This window comes from Melozone crissalis, unplaced genomic scaffold, assembly GCF_028551555.1.
Source record: "Melozone crissalis strain CALT ecotype California unplaced genomic scaffold, PUWL_Pcris_2 ptg000114l_1, whole genome shotgun sequence".
NCBI lineage: Eukaryota > Metazoa > Chordata > Aves > Passeriformes > Passerellidae > Melozone > Melozone crissalis.
Window position 1 is genome coordinate 3,759,074 of NW_026535891.1, and position 18,264 is coordinate 3,777,337.

The 18,264-nt window shown below is 50.8% G+C and overlaps 1 pseudogene; it reads right to left on the minus strand.

Annotated features, from left to right (window-relative positions):
• The window catches only part of LOC128948120 (Fc receptor-like protein 4), a 93,237-nt pseudogene that overhangs the window by 25,035 nt on the left and 49,938 nt on the right, over nt 1-18,264 (minus strand).

An 18,264-nucleotide genomic window follows, 5' to 3' on the forward strand; every position in this document is an offset into this window, starting at 1 on the left:
TGTAATGGTGGCATTGTCCACGGGCACTGCGGGGACACAGACAGGGCTGTGGCCACAGGGAGGGCAGCAAGTGTGAGGGGATGGGGACGGGAGGATGGGTGTGGTGGTGGATGTTGGAGATGGGGTCACACCACAGAGGGGTGAGGGGACCCAGGGCAGAGGTGGGGGGAGAAAAGAAATATTTCTGGGGGACATGGAGGTACCCAACCAGGGGACCTGGGGGGTCTCTGGGCACACCCCTTGCCCATCCCCACACTCACTGGGCACCGTGATGCAGAGCTGAGCACTGCTGTTCCGCATGGCCCCGCCCTCGGAGATGTAATTCCTTGAGGAGAAGCCCCCCATAGCGGGCACCAGCAGCTGCAGGGACCCCTGATGGCCCCCACCACCTGCCCGTCCCGGTAGAACATGTGCAGGAGGGGGGCTCGGGGCCGCAGGGGGCTCGGGTTGCTGAGGCAGCTGAGAGTCAGGGGGTATTGAAGTGAAGGGGAGAACGACCATCCTGGTAATGCATCGAAGTCCGACTTTATTGATCAATCAATCACCTTAAATAACAGTGCTAACGAACGCCATGAATATTCTGTAATCCAATGTCATGATAGGCTAACAGAGAAACTTCTAACCACTCCCTTTGTTTTAGAATACCTACAATTGTTTATTAAAGACAGAAACCAAAACAGAAACCAGAAACTAAAACAGAAACTAGTGTTCCCAAAACCTCTACATCTGTTCTCAGGATAACAGGCCTTCCCAAGGACGGTGTTCTGCTTGCCATGGGAAGACAAGCTGAGAACTTTATTGTTTATAGAGTGATGCCTGAGAGAGTCTAATTGTTTATACAAGTCAGAAGGCTGAGAACTGTTAGAAACGGCCTTACTTTTCCCTTATACTTTTCTCTCAATTTTATGTCTCATGGCCTTTTCTTTAAGTCATTCTCCGACAAGGGGGGACTCGACGGTGGGATCAAGGAGACCCTCCAGCAGCGGCACCGAGAAGAGCTCTGGGAAGGGGAGGAGAGGGGAATTTGAGAACCCGAGTCTCTGGGGAGGGGCTGTGGGGGTGTCAGGGTGGTGGCTGTAGGGTGCTCACCCTGCATTGTCACTGTCACTGGTGCTGATTCCTGCCACCCCCAGGATCCCACCCAGCCCCTGCACCTTTAGTGGCCACTGTGGTGCAGCTGCAGAGGGGACAGGGACAGCTCGGTCCCACCGCAGAGCACCCCTAATTCCATCTCCTCTTAGTGGAAGGACACCGAGGTAAACGTGCTTTCCTGCCAGCCCCGGCAGCGCAGTGTCACCATGTCCCCCTCCAGTAGTGCCTGTGCCAGCACCTGCAGCACCAGCCAGTCTGGGGGAGAGCAGCGGGACACCCCCATTTGGTCACACCCTGTGCACAGGGCTCCCCGATTCCAACACGAGTTCCACCCACCCTTGGATGCTCTGGGATGTCCCCTGAGCAGGGGAAAGGATCTGGTTACAGAGGAGGTGACCCATGGAGCGAAGCTCACTCAGAGCCGTTGGGATCCCTGCGTGTGCCAGCCTGGGGACACTCAAACATCCCCTCATCGTTTGAGACTCTCACGGGGAGGCTGAGCCCATGCCGGGTCTGTCACACGTGTAGTGGCTAGTCTCAGGGACACGGAAAGTGTTCTGTCCCTGCCACCAGTGCTGCCCGTCCTTGTACTAGGTGCTGGCACCGGCGCTCCCCAAGCCCTGGCGGTCTGTGTCACCAGGTCCCACAGCACCGCCGGCATCCAAGGGGGCTCCACCAGGAGCTGGGTGGTCTGGGCACCTACGGGTGACAGGGGACACCAGCCTGCCAGGACCAGCATGGGGGCTGGGGACAGCGTGGTGGGGCCATGGCATCCCCCGAGGACTCACCAGTGAGGCTGAGGGTCTGGGCTTCAAGGGAGAAGGGACAGGGCTGGGTGAAGGTGGAGCCAGGGAGACAGCAGCACAGGGGTACAGGGTGTGAGGACAGTCCCCATGGGGACAGCAGTTCTTTTGAGAAAGTGCATGGGGGTGCTCCCCAAAAGAGTTAGTGAAGCAGGGGGACATGTCTGCTTCACAGCCACCCATGCACCACATCCATGAGGCACAGACACTTTGGGAGCAGGGACACCAAGGTCACGCTGGGCTGAGGCAGAACAAGGGGACACTGTGGACACCCTGGGCCTGAGGACACCACAGACACAGCCCACGCTGGCCCAGGTCACCACCACCAGCTCATGATCCCATCCCCATGGCCACATCCTCACTGTTCTTGTCCCCTCCAGTCCCTGCATTCCCGTTCACTTCTCACTATCCACAGAGATACCTCAGCCGAAAGATGCCAGGCCCACATTTCTGTCCCCACATCCCCATCCCCAAATTCCTGCCTCCTTCTTCCTGTCCCCAAAGCCACCCTCCATCCCTGTTCCCACTCAGGTCCACTGTGGGTAACATGGACTGGAATGTCGGCATTGGGGACCTCAGGGGACCCCACAGCCCCTCTGTGCCCCCTCCCCATCCCCAGGGTGTCAGGCCCGTGCCCAGGGCACTCACCTCAAGGGAGCAGCACCACCTTCCCGGCCATCCCGGTGTCCCCAGCCATGTCGACTGGCTGTCACACACTGCCAGGGGGGCTGTGCCCTGGGTGGTGGCTCTTTGGGCAAAGGGGAAGGAAGCGAGGTCACGTCATGCGTAGGTGGCCCTTGGTGGGGCAGGGTGGCCACAAGCTGGGCACAGGCTGTGGACAGGGAGGGGAGAGGATGGGGACAAAGCTGGATGTGACACAGTGGGACATGGGGTTCCCAGGAGTGTGGGGCTCAGGGGGTTTGGGGTCCCAGGAATGGGTGTCCAGGGGAATGGAGGGTCCCTAAGGAATTGTGGTCCTTGGGAATGGGGGAGCTGAGGAGGAGGAGTCACTGGGAATGGGGGTCCCATGGCTGGGGGGCCTCAGGGATGGGAGTCCCAGAGGAACATGGGCTCCAGGGATTTGGGGTCATGGGATGTGGATGCTGGGGGAATGGGAGTTCGCATGGGAATGGGAGGTTCCGGAGAGAATCAAGGCCCTGGGGAAAGGAGGATTTCAGGGGATGGAACAAGTAGGAGAGGGTTCCTTGGGAATGATGGACCCTGGGCCATGGAGTTCCTGGGGAATGTCAGTACAGGGATATGGGTTTCAGAGAGAGTGGGGACATAAGAAATGAGGTACTCATGATTTGATTTTACGGGGAATGGTGGTGCCAGGGATGGGCAGTGGCTGGATGGGCCCATAGGTCCCAGCTCCTTCCCTGAGTGCCTCAGATTTTGGGGTGACCCAGGGGTGAGCACAGCCTCTACAAGGTGCTGGTGGCCTGGGGGTCACCCCAGACAGATACCTAGGGGCTCTGGGTGTGTGGAGCTGCTGCAGAGGGGAGAATTCTGTGGGGGAAAAAGGCCTGCCTGTGGTTTGCTCAGCCATGAAAGAAGAACAAAAGCCAAAGGGAGCCCAAGCAGTGGCTCTGTGAGGGCCTTTGATGGTTTTCAGAGCAGGGCTGGCTGGAAACCACCCCTGCAGGGGCAGCTGTGAGGGAACCAGTCTGGAAATACAGCTCCATACAGATTATTTGCTCCTCTGGTTAAGGGACTGAGAGAACCACAAAACTATTGCAAATCCCACAGCAATCTGCTCAACAACCTGACCTGGACCCTCCTCCTCCTCCCTACCTTGCCGTGCATGGACAGTGGCCGCATGCCCCGCACCCACCACAGCCGCTCTCTCACTGCCCTCCACACCTGCATGGGGAGAGGAAATTGAGCAAAGGGTTCCTGGGTTGAGACAACGACCAGGAGAGATCACTCATCAAATCCTGTCATAGGTAAAACTGCCTCAGAATTAGAGATATGAATTGAATATATTGCTGATAAAATCAGAACAGGATAAGGAGAAGTCAAATAAAACCTTCCATGTACCTTCTCCCTGTTATGAATAATTTTGTAGTCATTGGTTTTCACTATTCTATTGGTTTTTCCAAATTATTTTGATATAATACAGGTTGGAATCACTTTTTCACTGCTTTTGATTTGACAATTTGTCAGCCTGTTTACTCTAATCCCTGTGTAGAACATATATTTTAGTGTGATAAATACATTATAGTTTAGGCTCTCCCAAAATATCAAGATAGAGACATTGTGCAGTACAACATTAACTGTTACATAAGTAGCTAATGCCTTTATTTGTGTAATTAAGTGACAACGGTGAGAATAACTCAGATAATTTGTGAAATAGATATTGTTGATTTAATGTACTGGTGGAGTATCTCATCTGTATGAGAAGAATACATTGAAAAGTAGCAAATAAATAAACATCAAATGAAGGAATGCAAACAGGAATTTACCACTGACTCTTGGGCTATCAAGAACTGTCAAACCACAGAACAGGGGGGCCTTGTGAGGACATGAAATAAATAAATTCAATCTGCACTATGGCATGTGCTTCATGAAAATGAATCAAGGGTCAAACCAAGCAAAAGGAATTCCCAGAACATGTGAACTGGAAAGAATATTTGAATATGTATAACACTCCTGAGTATGTATTTCGCCAATACAATGAAAAGATATGTAAGGAGAATTGCTGTAGTTATCCATGTGCCTCTGGCAGTTGCCAAGCACCCAGCATGCTGTTTGCTGTCCCTTTTATCCCTTATTAACCATTTAAGAAATTTACAGAGTGAGCCTTGTTTCTCACACAGTTTGACCAAAAAACTGAATTTTGGGTACAATTAGATGGAAAAACGTTGTGTGCTCTTTCAAAACTGGAAGGGGGAATGAGGAGCCCCATGGGGTGCAGTGAAAAGGAAGAAGAGACCCCTGAGGGGAATCGATGCCCCCAGTGCCCCCCAGTACCCTCCAGTTCCCCCCAGTGTCACAGCACGCTCTTGTAGTCACGGGGGTCCTGTTGTCCCTTCTGGTGTCCCAACAGCTCTGCATTGGTCACTTGTGGATCCCAAGGTGGGGCAGGGCTGGGGGACGCCTGTGGGGGCCCTGAGAGTGACACTGGTTGTGGGAACCTGGTAGGGAGGTGACACATGTTGGTGATGTGACCCTGTCCCCCCCTGGAGTTCTCCCACTGCCCACTCAGTGCCCATGATGTGGGTGTTGTGCACAGCCCCCTGCTCCGTGGGGATCCTGTGGAAATAAGGGGGGGTCTGCATGGTGTTTGGGGAGAGGGAAAGGGGAGTCCGAGCCCGAGACCCCCACTCACCTGTCCTGGAGCTTCCTCATGGCTGCAAGGGAAAGGGGAGGGGGTGACCGTGTGGACACCAGGACCCCTGATTCTTCCTGGGACCTCGGCAGCTCCAACTACCCATGGGATCCCCAAATCCCCACTGCAGCCCTGATTCCCAAAGGACCCCTGACTCCCCCGGACACTCAGAGCACCGCTGAAGCCCCCAGAACTTCTGCACCACTGCAGGGCCCCAACTCCCCTCCTGGTGCCCCCAACCCTCTTGGTCCCGAGAACCCCAAGCCTGGCAGGGAGGGGGATCCCCAAACTCCCCCAGGATACAAAAAGATCCCCCAACATCCCTGCACAGCCCTCCAGGACCTCCCCAAACACTCCAGGAGCTCCCAGTGCACCACAATGTTCCTCAAAGCCCAGCCAGGGATGGCCCTGGAGCCCAACCAAGACTCTCCAAATATGCCCCAAATCCCCAGGACCCCCAGTCAAGGTCACTGCGGGCTCAGTGTCCCCCAGCTCAGGGGCCCTGGGTGCTGCTGATCTCTGTCCCCAGTCTGGGACCTCCCTCTCTCTCCAGGATGCCCATCACCCCATTGTCACCCACCCTGGTGGTGCCACCAGTGACAGCCCCCGATGACAGCCAGGGGCAGGAGCAGGAACAGGAGGGTACTGCTGCCATTCACAGCCACTGCTGGGGACAGAGGAGGACATACTGGGGTCACTCTGAACTGTAGGCATCCGGAACCCCCCAACCACCTTGTGTGATCCCACTGGTGACCACACACTGGTAGGTGCCTGAATGTCCCACATGGATGTCCCTGAGCTTCAGGAGGGGGCCCTGGGCCACCTCCTGCCCATTGTGCAGCCAGGTGAAGGTGACAGGGGCTGAGTCCACCTGCACTGAGCAGTGCAGGGTCACGTTGTCACCTGCACGCACCTGGTGTGACAGGGGTATGGGTGTGATGATGGCATTGGCCACGGGCACTGTAGGGAGACAGACATGGCTGAGGCCACAGGGAGTGGCTGGCAGCTGGTGTGGGGGGATAGGGGCGGGGGGATGGGTGTGATGGAGGATGTTGGGGATGGGGTCACACCAGGAAGGGGTGAGGACACACAGGGCAGAGGTGGAGGGACCCCAAAAAGGGTCAGGAGGACATGGAGGTGCCCAGGCAGGGAATCCGGCGTGCTTGTCGGGGCTCCCCGTGCCCATCCCCACACTCACTGTGCACCGTGATGCGGAGCCGGGCGCTGCTCTTCCACGCGGCCCCTCCCTCAGAGCACACCTGGCAGCTGTAATTCCCTGAGTGGGAGACCCCCACGGCGGGCACCAGCAGCTGCAGGGACCCCTGCGGGCCCCCCACCACCTGCCCATCCCGGTAGAACACGTGCAGGAGGGGGGCTCGGGGCCGCAGGAGGCTGGGGCTGCTGAGGCAGCTGAGATTCAGGGGGGGCACCCCATGGTGGTCTCGGAGGGACCCTCCAGCTCCGGCACCGAGAAGAGCTCAGGGAAGGAGAGGGGAGGTGAGGACTGTGACTTTGAATCTGCTGGGAAGTGGCTTTTGGGTTTGCAGGAGGTTGGAGTTCCATCTGTGGGGGTGCTCACTGTGCACTGTCACTGGTGCCGACCGTGCCCATGGTGACATTTCAGAGTCCACCAAGCCCCCTGCAGCAGTAGCGGCCGCTGTGGTGCAGCTTCAGGTGGGACAATGACAGCTCGGTCCCATTGAAGGACCTCTCCACCTTCTTGTTCCCACGGTAGAATCACATTCCAGTGACCGACATGTCCTGCCAGTGCTTGCAGCGCAGTGTCACTGTGTCCCCCTCCAGCAGCTCCCCCGACGACACCTGCAGCACCAACCAGGCTGTGGGACATGGCTGTCCTGTCACACTGGAGGTCCCATTTTCATGGGGATCCCCACATTGGGTCACACGCAGCACACCAGAAATCCCCTATTTCAACACGAGTCCTCGCACACTGAGATGCTCTGGGATGCTCACCCTGCATTGTCACTGTCACCGGCACTGGACCTCCAAGAACCAGGACCTCTCCCAGCCCCTGCAGCGATAGCGGCCATTGTGGTTTAGCTGCAAAGGAGACAGGGACAGCTTGGTCCCATTGCAGAGCCCCTCCAGTTTCTTCTCCTCGTGGTAGAAGGACATCAGTTTGACCGTGCGGTTCTGCCAACCCTGGCAGCGCAGTGTCACTGAGTCCCCCTCCAGCAGCGCCCCCAACAGCACCTGCAGCACCAGCGAGTCTGGGGGACAGATGGGTCCTTACACACCTGATGGCACCAGGACTCCCCATTGGGTCACACCCTGAGCACCAGGAATCCCCCCCCACTGGGATGCTCTGGGCAGTCCCCAGAGCAGTGGATGGGCTCTGGTCACACAGGAGGTGACCATGCAGAGGAGCCCACCTAGAACCCTCGGGGTCCCCACAGTTGCCAGGTTGGAGACACCCAAACATCCCCTCAACATATAAAATGTTCACGGGGGAGCTGTGCCCTGTGCCAAGTCTGTCACACTTGTACATGCCACTCTCAGTGACAGTGACATTGTCATGTCCCTGCCCCCAGTGCTGCCCGTCCTTGTACCAGGTGGTGGTACTGGTGGTCCCCGAGCCCTGGCAGGTCAGTGTCACCCGGTCCCACAGAACCGCTGGCCTCCAGGGGGGCTCCACCAGGATCTGGGTGGTCTGGGAACCTGTGGGTGACAGGGGATAACAGACTGCCAGGACCAGCATGGGGCTGGGGACAGCGAGGTGGGGACATGGCATCCCCTGAGGACTCACCAGCGAGGCTGATGGTCTGGGCTGGAAGGGACAAGGGACAGTGATCAGTGAGGGTACCTCCGTGGGGATAGAGACACATGGGGCACAGGGGGTGTGGGGGCTGTCCCCAATCTGTCCCCGTGGGGACAGCAGTTCTTATGGGAAAATATGCGTGGGTGGACCCCAAAAGATTTGGAGAGGCAGGGGGACATGTCTGTGTCACAGCCACCCGTGCACCACATCCCTGTGGCACAGACACCTTGGGAACAGCAACACTGAGGCCACCCTGGGCTGGGGCAGAACATGGGGATACTGTGGATACCCTGGGCAGAAGGACACCATGGACACAGCCCATGCTGGCCCAGGTCACCTCCACCAGCTCATGATCCAATCCCCATGATCCCATTTCTATGGCCACATCTTCACCGTTCTTGTCCCCTTCTGTCCCTGTATCCCAGTTCCCTTGTCCCTATCCCCAGAGCTCCCTAAGCCCAAAGGTGCCAGTCCCCACATTCCTGTCCCCAAATCCCCATCCCCAAATTCCTGCCCCGTCTTCCTGTCCCCAAAGCCACCCTACATCCCCAGTCCCACCAAGGTCCACTGTGGGTACCATGAACTGGCTCTGCTGGCATTGGGGACCTCAGGGGACCCCACAGCCCCCCTGTGCCCCCTCTCCTCCCCATCCTTGGGCTGTCAGACCCTGGGGCAGTCACCCTGCAGGAGCAGCACCACCTTCCCGGGCATCCCGGTGTCCCCAGCCATGTGCACTGGCTGTGACTTGCTACTGGGGGTGGCTGTCCCCTGGGTGGTGGCTCTTTGGCCAAAGGGGAAGAAAGCGAGGTCAGATCTCACCCTCATGTGTAGGTGGCCCTTGGTGGGGGCAGGGTGGCCACAAGCTGGGCACAGTCTGTGGGCAAGGTGGGAACAGGATGAGGACAAGGTTGGATGTGACACAGTGGGACAGGAGGTTCCCAGGTGTGGGTGGCTCAGTGGCTTTAGGGAGCCAGGAATTCATATCCAGGGGAATAGGGAGTCCCAGGGATGGGGTCCCTGGGAATTGAGATCCTGAAGAGGGGGAGTCACCAGGGATGGGGTTGCCATGATAATGAGATTCCCCAGGGCTGAGGGGACTCAGGGATGGGAGTCCCAGGGGAATGTGGGATTCCAGCGTTTTGGGGTCATGCAATGAGGATACCGGGGAAATGAGGGGTCCCGTAGGAATGAGGGTCCTGGGAGAATCAAAGTTGTGGGGAAAGGGAGATTTCAAATGTTTTAATGAATGGGAGAGGGTTCCTTGGAATGGGGTCCTGGGCCATGGAGATCCTGGGGAATTTGAGGACTATGATGGGAGTCCCAGGCATGGTGGGACCTAAGGAATCGGACTCCCATAATTTGGTTTCCAGGGGAATAGGAGCGCCAGGGATGGGTTGTGCCTGGATGGACCCATGGGTCTCAACTCCTTCCCTCGATGCCTCAGATTTTGGTGTGACCTAGGGCCCAGCACAGCCCCCATTAGTTGCTGGCAGACTGGGTATGACTCCAGACAGATTCTAAGAGGCTCTTATGCTGTGGAGCTGCTGCAGAGGTGAGAATTCTATGGGGGAAAAAGGCCTGCCTGTGGTTTGCTCAGCCCTGCAAGAAGCACAAACTCCAAACGGAGCCCAGGGAGTGGCTCTTTTGAGAGTCTCTCCTTGGTTTTCAGAGCAGGGCTGGCTGGAAACCGCCCCTGCAGTGGTAGCTGAGAGGGAACCAGTCTGGAAATGCAGCAATTGTTCATTTGTTCCTCTTTGTAAGGTACCGAGAGAACCACAAAACTACTGCACAATCCACAACGCTCAGCTCAACAACCTGACCAGGACCCTCTTTCTTGAACTAAACCTGCAGCCTTCTGGAACCTCATGGAAAGAATGTTTGGCTTCAGGCCATGGCCAGCAGAAAGGATTGAACAGTGTGGAAATACCGAGCAGGGGCTCTGGCCACAGCCATGGTGGGGCTGTGGGGAGTGACCCTGTGTAGATTCCAGGTGTCCCCAAAGCTGCTCAATCCCTGCCCTCCTCACCTGACTGAAGGGGTGAGGGTTTGCAGAAATTGTGGCATAAAGCCACCAGAGGTGCTGCTGTGGACCTGAGACCTGTCTGGCCTCGGGCTCTGCCTTCCTTCCATTTGGATTCATGGAGAGCAGCCACTGATGTTGTGCAGGGCGTATGCCTGAGCCTGGGACACTGCTACGCTGCCAGTGGGCACTGCTGTCTTGGCGGCCTCTGCCCGCTGCCGGTGGTGGTGCTGGCAGCGATTGGTGCCTGTGAGTTTGCAGAAGGAGCGATTTCCCCTCCTGCCTCCCGTCCGAGGCTGCCATGTCCCCTGAGGGGATGCAGCTGGACCGGGGCGCCCCCTGCTGGCCGGGAGTGCTCCCTGCAGCGCCCCCTGCTGGCCACCGTTATAACTGCCACAAAAACCAACAGTGCTGTGAGGCAAAGTGAAAATTTTCCACTATAGGTACCCATTTTAATTTAAGTGAAATCTACATGTTTGAGTTAAGTCTATGTTTAGAAGCCATAGTTATTTAGCCAGACTGCAAGGCCTAAGTTCAGTGAAGTTACTTCAGTGAAGGACAGAGATAAAGGCAGGGAGACAGAAGATGATAGAGAGAGACAGGGACTGCTGTAAGGCCAAGCCAACCTGATCTCAGAATTCTTTCTAATAAAAAGGAACTAGAGGCAAATGTCACGCGAAACCCATAAAAATGAATATGTATGAACCTATTGTGAAATTGTATGCATATGTATTTGAGAAAGAGATAAACAGAGACCTTAAGTTCTCAGAGGTCCACATGCCTTTTTTTGAGGAGACCAATCTCCGCATGCATCCAGTGCTGTAAGAAACATACCCAGCTTTACAACTTTTACAAAGTTGTGGGGTACTTTTTCTTTTTTCCGCAAAATATTATGGCACCCTAGATGGGACTTCTCTGTCCCCGCAGGGGCAGGGGAGATAGACAGACCTCCAAGGCTCACCCTAGGGTTTTTTCTTGGTGGGGTTCTGCTAGTCTCGATTTGCCTCCTGTGAGGACAGACAAGGACCTGCTGGCCTGCGGCAGATACAGTATGTACTGAGCGGCCCCCGGGGAAAAAGAGAGCTAGGGTGTAAATCACTCAGAGACATCTGGATGCTCAGCCTATGGATGCAGTTGATGGAGCAGCTGGATTAGCGACAGGGGTTCATTGTCTGATAAGGTGGACCGCGAGCGACCCTGGGGGTGAGTCGAGTGAATCTCTATGTGCGTATGTGTGTCAGACACTGTATCATTATATGGTTAATGCATTGTGTGGTTAATGTGAATATGTCTGTAATTGTGTGTGTGTGGTATGTGAAAGAGAAAGCAAACAAGTGAGGTCACCCATGGCGCGGGGGTGTGAGTACTACCCATGTTTGAGCAGCTGAGTGAGGCCTGAGGTGCTGGCTGCAGCAGGGTGTGGGGGGGGGTACTGCCCCGCAGAGAAGTGGAACAAGTGGAGGAACATCAGCAACAGTATTTATTGTGTTTAAATGCAGTGATTTGTGTAGATTTGGTATATTTTAACCATGAGTACGAGCTCAGAGAGTTCCTTTGCCCTGGATGTTTGGACTTGATCTCTGGACTGTGTGATGTTATTTTGATTGTGTCCAGGGAAAACTGATGGGAGTAAATGCTGCATTATCGTATGCTGTGTTGTGTTGAGAAAAGAGGGCACTTTGAGAGATATGCCCTTTCCCAGTGATTTTGTGTGGTGATTTTCTTCCACTGCATTGTGGTAATTTGATTCTCGAATTTTATAGTGGTGTTTGTGGAGATTTTAAGATTTTGTTTGAAACAAGGATAGCATTTTACACAGAAGAACTATGGTATGGTGATTTATGTTTAACTATGGTAAAGCAAATTAAAGGAATTGCAAGAATTCTCCCCCCAATAGCAATTCAAGTCTTGGCTCTAGTGAATTTGAGATTAAGGGGGGGGGGGAGGTGGGTGCGTGTGTCTGTGTCTGTGGGCATATCATAGTTTCTGCTGTGACAAGCACAGCCTTTTTGCAAGGCAGTAAAATGAGGGTAAGTAGACACAGTGCTTAATTAGATTGTGCAAGAAGAGAACTAGAAAAGGCTGATATTTTGTAAAACAGAGTTTAGATAGAAGAGATGAAAGAGTTTGTAGACTTCAGCTGGTACTATAGTAAGTCTGGACTGGGAACAGCCTGCCGTAGGGGATTTAGAGTTCTCTGTAATAAACCGAATAACCTGCCTCTGCCGGCAATTCCTGAGAGCCTTTGGTGGATCAAGAGGCTGTCACGCTGCGTTAGTATTATTGCAGTGCAGAGTTTGTGGGAGACGCTGGTATTGCTGTTCTAATACGCGTCAGGGCACATGCCCCGAGTCGAAATTAAAGTTTTCTGATCAAGCTGATTCAAAACCTAAGATCTTAAAGCTCATGTGTGAGAAATCACATCTGATACCTGCTACCTGGAGCTGTTTGTGGGAGAGTGGGAGGAAGACTAAGAAACTACTGTGAAGCTTTGTAAAGAGAAGTTGGGGTGGAGGTGAGATAGGGCAAGGAGAAAGAGATAATGAGAACTGACCAGAGCAAAGAAGTTCCAAAATTAGCCCCTTTTAGGAGGGCTGACTGGGAGAAGGCTGCCAGTAGGAGCAGCTCAGAAAATAAAAAGATTTATAATACTTCATTGCAGTTAAACTGTTTTAAAATAGGAAGGTAAATGGGATGGAGTTTTGTATGCTGATATGTGTTTTTGTTTTAAGAAACCACCCAGAATGGCAAAGAGACTGTGAGATCAGACAGCCCTCTGGTCTTGGCCCTTGAAAAGGAAAACAAGGCAAAGAGAAAGCAAATCAAACGTGTTGTTCAGCGTGCAGCATAAGATAGCAATGTATGAAGTCAGACAAAGATTATCATTCTGAAATGCAAAGCGATTACAGTTTGTAAAATGAGTACATATGATTTGTTAAAGGCTCCTCCTAAGGTAAGGGAGGAAGGATAAAGATGACCTCCCCAAAAGGGAAGAAGACTTAGGCTCCAAAAGTATACCCACTCGAACCCATCCCCCTCCTGGCAGTTCAATTTCATCCAGAACCAGGAGGTAACCGACCCCTCTGTGAGAGGCAGTGAGATCAGAAGAAAGAAAAGGGTAGAATTTTAGTCAACACAAGGCCATATATTCAGTTTTAAATAAAGCTTTAGTACCTGTGGAGAATGTTTATGCTGTAGTGTGGGGAACAACTGGCCAGTCTGAGAAGGAATACTTTTGCAAACCTTTAAAGTAACATGAGTACTATGTGTACTTAGAAGCTTTTGTACAATTCAACTCAATTCGCTAAACAGTCTCAAAAGAGAAAGGTTACTCTGGAGGCAAATGATATAAAGATGTTAGGCTTAACATTAACAGCCATTGAAATTAAGAAAGACATTAGTAAAGAGATATTAGAATAAATAAATAAGTGTTTTCGAGGGTATGGGCCTCTGCTGTACCAGGGACGGTGAAAAATGCCCCCACATAGTAATCAAGCTTAAGGAAAGAACACAACCAGTGAGAATTGAGCAGTACCCTCAAAAGGAAGATAAGGAAGGAATCAGCCCCGTTATTGATAGCACTGGATTGAGGGCTGTCAATAAGATAACACAGAATTTATAGCCTGTGGTAGCAAATCCATATACTTTACTAACTTGTTTAACACCTGAGCTAACCTGGTTCACTGTTTTAGGCCTCAGAGAGGCCTTCTTTTGCCTCCTTATCCACGAAGCCAGCCAGAAAATTTTTGCATTCAAACACAGCTCACATGGTCCATGTGCCCAAAGGCTTCAAAAATTCCCCACTCCAATTGGAGAACAGCTTGCAAAGACCCAGAGTCCCGGGAAGCTCCACAAGAGGAAAGGAGGCTGTTGCAGTATATAGATGATCTTCTAGTCACCACTTGGACAAGGGAAGCCTGGATGGTAAGCCTTTTGTATTTCCTAGGACTCCAAGGATACAGATATCAAAGAAAAAGGCACAGGTAGTGAAACAGAAAGTAATCTACCTGGGGTAAGAAGTGAGTGCTGAGCAGCAGACTTTAAGGCATGGAAACCATATGCCAAACCCCAAAACCCCAGACAACAAAGGCACTCCAAACCTTCTTAGCATGGCAAGCATGGCAAGGTTGTGCCAGCTGTGGGTTTATAATTACAGACTCCTCGTCAGACCCCTTTATGCTCTTATTGCCAATGGAAAGAGAGATCTCCAGTGGACAAAAGGAGCCACACGGGCCTTTCACCAGCTAAAGAGTGCCCTCATGTCAGCTCCAGCTTTGAGACTTCCAGATGTAAGTAAACCATTCTTTCTATTTTTCCATGCAAGGAATTGCCCTGGGAATACTGGTACAGCACTTGGGTCCATATCGAAGGGCAGTTGCTTAATTCTCTAAGAAACTAGATGCAACAGCCAAAGGATGGCCAGGTTGCCCCAGAGGTGTAGCAGCAGTTGTGCTGAACATTCAAGAGGCACCCAAGTCTACCCTAGGACAAAAATGACTGTTGCTAGTGTCCCACACAGTGTCCGCAGTACTGGAAGTAAAGGGTGGCCACTGGCTTTCACCACAGAGGTTTCTGAAATACCAGGCCATCATGGTAGAGCAAGATGATGTAGAGATAGTGGTGACTAATATTGTCAACCCAGCTTCTTTTCTCAGTGGAATCAAGGAGAAGCAGTACACCATGATTGCCTAGAAACCATTGAAGCTACCTTCTCCAGCCGCACAGACTTAATGGACACTCCTTTAGACGATGCCAAGGCCTGGTTCACTGACGGGAGCAGCTACATTGCCAGTGAAAAGCAACATGCAAAGTGCACAGTGACTACCTGCAGAGAGGTAATAGAGTCTGGACCCTTACCAACAGGTACCTCTGCACAGAAGGCTGAGATAAATGCATTGACCCATGCCTTAGAAACAGCAAAAGGCATTCAGAGTCGTGCACGCACATGGAGCCATCTGGAAGGAGAGGGGACTGCTGACCTCACAAAGGAAGAAGAGACAATGCGGCTGCTGGAAGCAGTTCAGCTACCTGAAAGAGCATATTAAGGAACACCAGAGAGTGAGCTTAAAATTAGAAGAAAGAAATGAGCTGGCAGATGGAGAGGCAAAGAAAGCAGCAAAGGGTGAGGTAATTATAGACAGATTTTCCTCGAAGGTAAGCCATACTACAATAATACTAATCAAAAGAGACGTACAGCTGCAAGGGGTGGGCTACCATTGAAAGAGAGCTAGTAATCCCTTCCCATTTTCATGGTTACTAGCAAAGGAAGAGCACTAGAAAACACACTAGGGCCTAACTGATTAAAAGCTTTTTATAGAGTGTGGCTCCTTTCCCAAAATGACCAAGGCTGCTAGTGATACAGAGTGCACTGAAATGAAGTGTTGGCTTTGAAGTAGTAATTTCCACTGGCTTTCTAGAACATACATCTGATTGAAAGAATTTATTGTTGTCAGGAATTTATATGCCACTATCACTCAGGTGAGCCGACAATGTGATCCTTGCCTCCAGACAAACCCCAAAAATACCCCAGGCCAAAATTCAGTCAGACTGAGAGAGGCCACGGGCCTGTACAGCAGTGGCAAATTAACTTTTCAGAACTCCCAAGGAAAGGGGGGTATCATTATTTACTAGTATTGATAGATACATTTTCAAGGTGGCCAGAAACATTCCCCACTAGAACTGTCAAAGCCCAAGAGGTGCCCAGAGTATTGTTACAAGAAATAATACCACGCTTCAGAGTTCCAGCCACAATATCCTCAGATGGAGAATCATATTTAATTTCCAAAGCAGTGCAACAGATTAGTAGCCACCTGAGCATAGATTAGGAACTTCACACTCCACACCGCCCCAATCAAGTAGCCAGGTAGAGAAAATGAATCATTTGATTAAGCAGCAGATTGTAAGACTGGGGCAAGAAGTTCATCTACCCTAACCCCAAGCTCTTCCACTGGCACTATTGTGAATTTGAACTAAAACTTGAGCTAAAAGAATGCTGAATCCTTTTGAAATGCATTATAGAAGACCATATGGAATACAAAAGGAAGGTCCACCCACATTAGGGTGATAACCCTGGCCACCTACATGGTGGCTTTAAGCAATTAACTCAGAGAATTTGAGAAACATGTGGCTGGAACTCAGAGCAAAGAGTTAACCTGGGGATGGTGTATATGTTAAGTCTCTTACAGAGAATACTTTGGAACCACAGTGGGAAAGACCACTGCAAGTAATTCTCATCACCTTCACTGCAATCAAAATCAAAGAGCAGAATGCCTGGATCCATCACTCTCGAGTGAAGAAAGCCCTAAAGTCCCTTGGAGAGTGACACCAGTGACACCAGAAGACAATGAACTGAGACTATAATTTACTCGGGCAAAATGAGTATATTGCAGTCGGGGGTAGTTCATAATTTAGTTTACAGAATTGTTTTGTATGTAATTATAACTGAAGTTTCAGAACTAGAGAGTACCTCTATCCGAAGCAATGCTGAATGGCCTTGGTCCCAGGCTTTTGATCAGTATACTGGATCCATGAGAGAACTTCCTGAGATAAAAGATTTAAATGTATCTACTGTAGTAATCCACGGGAATCAGATATATGAGAAGCAAGAATGGCAGGAATGAGAACTGTGGGCATTTCAAAGAATCAGAGGAGAAGAAATCAAAGTAAGGTGCCAGATCATCAATAAGATGGCTTATGAGAGACCAGATGCAATTACTGACTCAACCTCTCCTGGTGTATACGAACACCAGGAAGTTTGTGATAGCCTAAGTCAATCAGACTGTTGGTGTAATTTCATCTTAATACAGCCTGTAGAAGTGACCTACCTTTGAGCTCGAGTTGCTATCAGACTTTCATTTAAATTCAAAGTAGACACTGCACTTTTAACGAGAGCAGGGCCTTATACAACCCATACTAGGACACAAATAGTTCAGACTCAACCCAAACTTGAACCTAAAGTGTATGAAATAGGCCCCTACGTAGTAAAGAATGTAAGAGAACAATAACTATTATTCAATCCAGAATGGTCTCTCAAAAGTGTTGAGTTGCTAATGCAAATTAACATCTCAAAAATCCAACCAGACTGCTCCTCCTTCTTAAAAACATCCTTTGAAGGCTAGACAACGAAGTCACAAAGACAACTATATCTCCAGAGCAGAATAAGAAAAGATCTAACTGAGATATTAAGGACAAGATTAACAGTTTTAAATGGAATTGATTCAAAAATACTGATGAATAAACTGACCACTGCAGCAGGTAGCGTAACAAAATTGAAGCAGCCTTTACAGTCATCTCTATTGGCATTAAGAACTAGCCAGTGGCAGATTTCAAAAGTACTGCCAAAGTAAGAAAGTACGAAAAAGCCAGGGACCAAGACCACAAGTTAATAGCAAAAGCACTTAGTAAAGTTCAGGATAATGTGTCTTTAGCTTTCAGTTGTATACAAGCACAGTTATAGATGCAAGCAACAGCAGCTCTGATCATAGGGGAAAGGGGTGAAAGTAATTTTCCTGCTGAAATTTAGAAAATTGTTTGAGATAGCGCAATTGATTTTGAAAGGAAGTTTCAATCATGGTGGGCTATGGTGAATTTCACCTATGATCCTGCTTCTAATGTGGCCACTGCCTTTGTGCTTACCATACGTAATGCCACTGTTTATGATATCCATCCCGTCGTTGCACTAAGATTAAACCATGAAAAAACAATACTCTACCCTTCAGAACATAGAGTGTGGGCACAAAAGATGAATGAAAAGTGCAGACAGTAAACTTAGAATCCTGCATTACTAGAGAACAGATGAGATTCATTTGTGAAAGCAATACTATTAATGCCCAAGAAATGTGTTTAGACACTGAACAGAGTATTTGTCACTTCGAAGTTCATCCAGTCACTGACCAAAAACTGTGCTTGTATATGCTAGAAAAGAGTGTGTGTGCCTGAGAACTGCTTGTGCTGCTGTAAAAATTGATAGCAATGATGTTATTTTTTCTAGTAGAAATCATTCTAATTTCTGTATTTGTAATTTATTAAAATTATCAAGTGTAGTTTTTCGTACTTAGACCGAGTGACATCCCACCAGTTGATTGAAAGCAATTACACAATGAATCACAGACTATCACCTACTCTTATTAGAATGGATCTTAGATTAGTAAAACAATTAATTAAGCACCAAGACCTACTAAAGATCCTAAAGAAAAACTCAAAGAAGCAGAGAGAACTGTCCAATGTGATACAAAAAGAA